This window comes from Etheostoma cragini, chromosome 21, assembly GCF_013103735.1.
Source record: "Etheostoma cragini isolate CJK2018 chromosome 21, CSU_Ecrag_1.0, whole genome shotgun sequence".
Classification (NCBI taxonomy): Eukaryota; Metazoa; Chordata; class Actinopteri; order Perciformes; family Percidae; genus Etheostoma; species Etheostoma cragini.
This window is the reverse complement of record NC_048427.1, coordinates 7,798,576-7,804,575: the sequence shown is the minus strand read 5'-3', so window position 1 is coordinate 7,804,575 and position 6,000 is coordinate 7,798,576. Positions and strand designations below refer to the sequence as shown.

The window sequence follows — 6,000 nt, the reverse complement described above, 5'->3', positions numbered from 1 at the left end:
ACCTGTGTAGGGGCCGAGCACAGCTGCACTCTTACCAGCTGGAGCCCACGGACCATAGACAGGATTATGGGCTTTAGCTGCAAAGGTCCCTCATCATCTTTCCGCCTGAACCTTGTATGGCAACAACCCCTGCCAACACAAATGCCACTTTATGATCACTTAATAACACCCCCATCCGCACACACACACACTCAGTGAATCGGCTCATGGGCTTTTATAGTCGCCAATGTCTCAGATAAATAGGTCAGACCCCAACAGTCTGGGACTCCCAGTCCATGAATCTAGTGTGGAGGCATTTTCTCCTCCCCCCCCTTTCAAAGGTATCACTGTACGGCCCGCCATTGTGAAGCTTCTGTAACCACGCTCAGCCCCTCATGCCTACCAGGTAAACCCGTCTGCCTCTTTGCTGCTGCGATAGGGAAGTTTGGCTCTGACTGACTGAAACAACATCACCTTGTTTATCCTGTAAATAATTCTCCCCTCCCGGGCAACAAAAACAAAATCAAGGTTGTGTGTTTAACAAGGGAGGCAGGGAATGAAGAGGAGCCAAAAAGAAGAAATCAGGTGTTTCCTTTTTAGATAAACTTGCCGCCTGGGGACAGCGCCACATCCCTGCTGATTTGTGTGTGTGTGTGTGTGTGTGTGTGTGTGTGTGTTGAACTTTGATTGCTCTCTGAAGAGAGCGCAGAGATATTGTTGGGGACATTCTTGTCGTTGTTAACATCAGAACCTACGGAGTGTGTCAGCAAGTCATAGGATTTGATGCTTATCGGGGGTTGTTCCTGGGAGGTGTCTTCTCCCCTACTGCCGTCCAGTCTTCCAAACACGTGAATGCAGAAACGCAAGCTGCCTACATTTGTATTGGTGTCTTGTCTAACACCACTCCCCTGGGGTAGTGTACAAGTTTCTAGTATCGATGGACTGTTTATTTCCTTCTCACTTGTAGCATCCTCTCCCTTTTTTTGTTGGGTTTTAAACAATTGCTTATGTCCTGTACATTGCGGTCCACATGTATTTAAACAGTGACTCACTTATTATTGTGTTGGCTCTGTAATCGAGCACATTGGTTTCAAAATAACACAATTGGTATTTTTCCATGTACCTCTCCACATTTTCAAATTGAGAATAAAAAGAAAGTCAGAGAGTTACGCTATACTCACAAGAAATGCCGGAGCTGTCTTCGCATATCGTGGAGAAACAATATATATCGGGTGCTGTGGTGGCCTAGAGATGTAAGGAGCTGAACCACAATGTCCCCAGTTTTTGTCTGGCCTGGGACTATTTCCTGTCATCTCTTCACTGTCAGATATGTAATTAAGGCATAAATTACTTAAAAACCGTGTCTTCCTTGACTTTTACTGTAGACAAGCCACATGTATCTCATTGTCATTTCCATGCCCTTAGACATGCCTCCCCAACCCACCCCACACAACCGCACACACACACATACCCCCCACACACACCGCTCTATCAACAGTGGCTGATTACAAATACAACACACTATGCATAGATCACATGCATAATACAAATCATCCTCTTAATCGCCATCTTAAGTAAAAATCAGCGATAAAAGGCCATCTTCAAAGTTACTTGATTATGTAATCCTGTTACGGTCTCAAGTCTATTTGCATAACAATAGTTGTACTGATGAGGAAATGCATCTCCATCTTCAACTAATCGCACTGGCACAAGTCCCTGTTGTTCACTCTATGGAAATAAATGTAAGCATGTAAACCGTGATCACCTTTTAAAGGGTCTATGAAATTGTATTATTACTTCCTTTTAATATGATTTTATTCCCTTAGAAATGGGTTGTTGTGGTGGGATATAGCACAATGATGGATCGAAGTGTAAAACAATGCTACATCAGGGTCGGTTTGATTCTATAGGCTGGTCTTCTTGGTCATGCCTACTTACTATTGCAACACAAGATCCTCATTGAAATGCATCTCATTTCTAGGAAGAAACAGTTTTCCAAGAAGTTAAAGTCCCAGTTTAAAGGGCTCTTTAAAGCCAAGAGTCAGTCCCTTATATGCAGTTGTTATTGAATTTCAGATAGTATGCTAAAGTACAGCCAGAGCAATAGGAAATGAGTCACTGTCCAAATGCTTGCCGATTGCAGAGTACACTTGTACATCATTAGAGCATCAGTCAGCTTTATGTTGCCCTGAAGCCAGAGCCTAAAGCTGCATGACAACTGTGAAACAACCATTACAAAAGGAGAATTGAGTAGTAATACACAAGCCTCCCCACCATGCTGGTGTGTCAGCAAGGGACGAGCCAGGCACTGATTGGAAGACAACTCGGATCTGGATATTTGAAGCTGATATTGGGCCGGATTCCCATCGGGCTACATGCTATGCCTCTCCTTTGAGTGTTGATTGCAGAAAGGAGACTGTGGTTGACTGATCTGAAAGGAAATTACTGGAGAGAGCGCTTATCCATGCCTTTGACTGATAATCAGGTCATTATCGTGTTGATCATTTACAGCTCTCTTGCCTGCTCTCTATTCTTTTAGCTGTGTCACTGAAGCAGTGCACAGAGACTTTTAATGGCTTGGCAGGGAGCCCGCTGTGGTGAGGCAGGGTTAAAGCAAGCATGCTAGCCCTGGTTAGTCTCCACTTTTACACAGTACAGGTCTCCACCCCACTTATCAACCCTCCCAGGGAAGAGAAAAAAATTAAAGAAAAACAACAGTAACAACAACATATGCAACCCTAACGCGAGCAGCGCCCTAGCACCCCAACATGGCTAACTGTGCATGAAATTGCAGTGATTGGAGTTATTGACCAGAAGGCTCCAGCCCCTGAGAGGACAGGGAATATGTTGGTGGTTGGAGGAGGGGTGAGGGTGGCTTGTGTGTTACCTGATTGAGTGAAAAATTCTCGGCCGGTTGCTTTGATGCCCTGCGCTTTACAGGAAAGAGTGATTTAATGGAAGCTGCCAGACCTCATCAATGTCAGCGCTCGTGTTGAGGGCCCTCTGCTCTGCCGTGCTTTATATAAAAGCGTTTGCCATGACAGGTCCTGATGGACAGATGTTTGCTAGTTGTTTTAACTGCACAGTAAAAAGTAACACGGATATCAGCCCCCACCTCTGACTCGAAAAAAAAAGGTTGGGCAGTGAGAGGAGGCTGTTACAGGCTACCCTGGGGTCTAGTGCCTTTGCCCTTAGCTATTTTAGGCCTCTATAAATAACCTTATTGAATTTTGCTGGGTTGATAATCCTATAATTAATGTGACCATCATTAGGCACGGACATGTTCTTCTCAAGAGGACCCCGCTGGTGAGGTGAATTGAGGAGACCAGAGACTTCTCCTCTCTCCTTGTTTTTAAGGATGAACTGAGTAGTGTGAGAGGTTGGAAACTGGAGTGACGGCCAACCAGCTTTGAACTGCAGGATAACATACAGTGTCATCTATCAACACGCCACAAAGGCCCACTGTGCAGCATCTTCAGTAGATCTGAATTGCATTGGAATTACATCATTAATAGAGCAGAAATTATTCCCAGCAACTCTAGGAGAATACATTGACCCCTGAGGGAGACTAAAAACAAGACAATGTTTTTACAGGAGGAATATCTAACTAGAGGTCCCATTACCACTTCATCAATATACAGCTGCAAGTGAGCGGGGAGACAGAGGAAGAAGAAGAGGGTATGTAATAGCTTATAGTGCTAATGGCAGTCTGAGCGCTCAAGTCCCAAACATTCAGCCGCCTCATCTCATCTGGGCTGTGTAATAGCCCTCCTGGAAGCTGCCACGCGAAGCGGCTGCCACCGTAGTGAAGAGTGGCAGCTGCTGGATGTTGAGGAGCATGCCTAGGTCAGCTCCCCAAGTGGGGCTCATTGCAACCATGAGATGTCATAATTAATAACTATATCTGGGGTCTCCGGGGCCAGTATTATGAGTGAGATTATTTGGGTAAATGGTAGCCAAACAGAAAGAGACGGCAGACTTATTCTTCCCTTAACATAATGTATACTTATCATTTTGCCTGTAGCATGTATACCTTTGCAGCATCTCACCCCCTGCTTTTCAGGGATATTTTTTCTCGCTTGTTTGTATTAGGTTTCCCTTCCGTATTTAAACGTATCTAGAGATATGTCGCTTTGGTGTGTCATGGGAAGTTATTAATCGTTGGGGACCGGTGCTCTCCCTAGTAAAGTAAATATACATGAGCTGCTGTGAAAGATACAAGCTCCCAACACCTTCAGAGAAATCTTACAGTTTTCCTCTTTCTAACATCCTTCTCTCTCTCTCTCTCTCTCTCTCTCTCTCTCTCTCTCTCTCTCTCTCTCTCTCTCTCTCTCTCTCTCTCTCTCTCTCTCTCTATCTATCTAACATGCCGCCTGGGGGCAAATCTCACTCTTTCTCATCTGCTGCTTAATTTCACTGGAGCAGCCCTCAGTAATGAAGCGCCTTGATGTACATTTGCCAATTTCTGCCTCTGCCACTGCGGTATAATTGGGATGTGACTAAGCATGAATACCCAGCACAGGGTTGGTTGACCTCTCGGCGACCCCGCGAATAGCGCTTTTGTCATAATAGAGGTATTATCTCACATAATCTTGGAATGGAGAGGGATTGTCTGCAGGGTGCTGGGGATGGAAATGAATTGATATAACTCCCTGCTCCTGTGCACCACAGAGGAGGGGGGAAAAAAACCTCCAAGATAAAAAATTTTACCCATAATGAAGACATTTTCTTCTCATCTTTTCTGCTTTGTGTTTATTGGAGTAGGCGAGCAGCTTCTGGCAAAAGCAGGGGTGGGTTTTATAGGAAGGCAGGGAGTTTTGATGCTGTGGCACTATAGAGAATTTTTCTGTGTTTGTGTGTGTATGTCAGCTTATTCCGTGCGTGGGTGCACTGTGTACTCATGCACATGTTAGTGTGTATGTGTGTCTGTTAATGACCCTGTAAAATGACAAGCTGAGCTGGCAGTGAGAGTATAGCTGACGGTCAGAGAGGGAGAGCGAGAGGAGGTGGAGGAGGCAGGAGAGTTCAGATGGAGGTGGGGGGGGGTATAGTTGCGAGGTCCGTGGTTCCACTGTGATTCACCATGCTGTCATCAGAGGGACGGGGCCCCTGAGTGGCCCTCTCTATTCCCACCTGAGAGGCCTGCAAATGAAGGGGCCGCGCTGTCATTATTTACAGCCCGCAGCTCCTAACCTTGGATTTGGAGCTCATCACGGCAAAGAGAAAATCAGATAGGACTTGACGTGTACCCGAGCCAGTGACCTTGATAAGTGTGAGGTGCCTGCAGCAAGAGGTTAGGGAAGAAGAGCTCGCTTCTGTCGGCTTTTGCTGTGGATTTGCGCGTGTATGTTTGTACTTGTCAGCCAGGTGGGGAGGGAGGGGGGCACAGCTGAATGACTGAGCCATGACCCAAGATGACAAATGGTAGGCCTGCTCATGGGCCAAGATACAGCAGGCATATGTGGCAATATTACTGTTCATTTTGTTGGCACTGGTGCTGAAAAGATTAGCTAAGCAATATGATATCATAAATAATTATTAACTCTTAGTCGACATCAACAAAAAAATCAAATGACTGTTATTTTGATAATCACTTAATAGTTTGTCATTCCTAAAGCAGCTACTTCTAAACTTAACGTCTCTCTTTGCTGTTTTATATAACTTCTGAATCTTTTGGATGTTTGAAGATGGGAAATTATGACGGGGAATTTGTCATTAAAAAAAAAGAAAAGTGAAAATATTCATTGTCTGATTTTGTTAGCAGGTTAAAGCCACAAGGTCAGCTATGATTGTAAATTTGTCAGCCTTGGTTTAAAAACATACCTGACGCATGAATTTTTCCTGGGTAATTTTTTTTATTTGATTTATTTTTTCCATCTGAACTAGTTACCTAGAGACCAAAGGGGGGGGGGGAGTGCAAAATTACAGGGGAGAGTATCTCTGGATGGGTGATGAAAATGCATTTTTCTTCCCCCACCGAGATGCTATTTGGTCGCGTGAAATGATTAATTTCACACATAT

The 6,000-nt window shown here is 44.7% G+C and overlaps 1 protein-coding gene across 2 annotated transcripts in view; it reads left to right on the top strand.

Moving 5' to 3' along the window:
* Positions 1-6,000, top strand: part of LOC117937056 (adenosine kinase-like) — a 102,149-nt gene that overhangs the window by 34,075 nt on the left and 62,074 nt on the right. The window lies entirely within an intron of this gene.